Here is a 1898-nt window from a genome sequence, read left to right as displayed (position 1 = left end):
AAGTCAAATTTGCTGCATGCACCTTCGAGACAAAGGCCCTGACATGGTGGAATAGCCATGTCAAGTCACTATCTCTCATAGTGGCTAATGTTATAGGCTGGGAAGCTCTGAGGGAGCTGATGATAGAAGAATACTACCCGAGGGGCGAGATCCAAAAATTGGAACAGGAACTGTGGAGCCTAACCATGAAGGGCTCCGACATAGTCTCCTATACCGCCAGGTTCTGTGAGCTGGTGGCCCTCTGTCCTAACATGGTTCATACAGAGGGGAAGAAGAGTGAAAGGTATATATGGGGGCTGGTGCCTCCATTCTAGGGAAATGTTTTGGCTTCAAACCCCACTACATTCGATAGTGCCAAGCGATTGGCACAACGGCTTATAGACCATGGGGTTCGTACCCCGGCCGCAAAAAAGACCCTGGCCATCTCTGAACCCGCCAAAACCGCTGATCCCAAGCGAAAGTTCTGGGATGACAACAAGAAGAAGAAGGCTGCCAAAAAGCAGCAAGTCGTGGCAGTTCATGCTGCGATAGCACCTGCCGCTGCTGCTCCGATAAAGCAGTACACTGGAAGTTTGCCTAAGTGCAACCAGTGCAACTTCCACCACATTGGATCCTGTCGTGAAATGCAGTGCTCAAACTGCAGTAGGAAGGGGCACACTGCCCGCTTCTGCAAGGCTCCAGCAAAACCAATCACCCAAGTCCCCGGCGCTGGTGTGGGCCAAGCTTGCTACAGTTGTGGCGAGGTGGGCCACTACAAGAGGGACTGCCCTAAGGCAGGGTATGCCGGAAGAGTAGGAAGAGTTCTGGCCATAGGCCACGAGGAAGCGGTTTCCGACCCCACAGTGGTCACTGGTACGTTTCTCCTCGATAACTATTATGCATGCATATTGTTTGATAGTGGAGTGAAGAGGAGCTTCGTGAACCAAAAATTTTCTCATTTACTTAAGCAAAAATCACGAGCACTTAAAGAACCGTTCACTGTAGAAATGGCTAATGGAAAGACAGAAAGCACTAGCAGTATATTCATAGGGTGTACCCTAACACTAGATAGCCATTCATTTTCGATTGACCCCATGCCGGTCTCAATTAAAAGTTTCGACGTCATTATCGACATGGACTGGTTGAGTCTACATCGTGCCGACATCATGTGTTATGAAAAGGCTGTTCGCCTTAATCTATAGTCTGGCGAAACTCTAGTCGTTTATGGCGACAAACCCGGCACGAACCTTCGTATCATCTCGAGCATTCAAGCTCAGAAATTCTTGCGAAAGGAATGTCGTGCATTCCTTGCTCATGTGGTCGATGTGAGCCAAGAAACGAAAGACATTCAGAACATTCCAGTAGTACGCGACTTTCCCGACATCTTTCCAAAAGAACTCCCAGGATTACCTCTGCAACGTCAAGTCGAGTTCAGAATCGACTTAGTTCCAGGGGATACCCCAGTAGCCAAATCGCCCTATTGTCTAGCACCTGCAGAGATGCAAGAACTGTCTTGTCAACTTAACGAACTGCTCAGCAAGGGCTTTATAAGACCAAGCTTCTCACCCTGCGGAGCTCCAGTCTTGTTCGTCAAGAAGAAAGACGGATCGTTTCGTATGTGCATCGACTACAGGGAGCTCAACAAACTAACCGTCAAAAATCGTTATCCTTTGCCCCGTATTGACGATTTATTTGACCAACTTCAAGGGGCGAACTTGTTTTCAAAAATCGACTTAAGATCCGGATATCACCAACTACGAGTGCTAGGGGAGGATGTCCCGAAGACAGCCTTCCGAACTCGTTATGGGCACTACGAATTCGTAGTGATGCCGTTCGGATTAACAAATGCGCCCGCAGTATTCATGGATTTAATGAATAGGGTGTGTCGTCCTTACTTGGATCAGTTCGTCATCGTCTTT

This window comes from Lactuca virosa, chromosome 1 (assembly GCF_052849685.1).
Source record: "Lactuca virosa cultivar CGN04683 chromosome 1, Lactuca_virosa_CGN04683_v6, whole genome shotgun sequence".
NCBI lineage: Eukaryota > Viridiplantae > Streptophyta > Magnoliopsida > Asterales > Asteraceae > Lactuca > Lactuca virosa.
Note: the sequence above shows the minus strand (reverse complement) of the source record.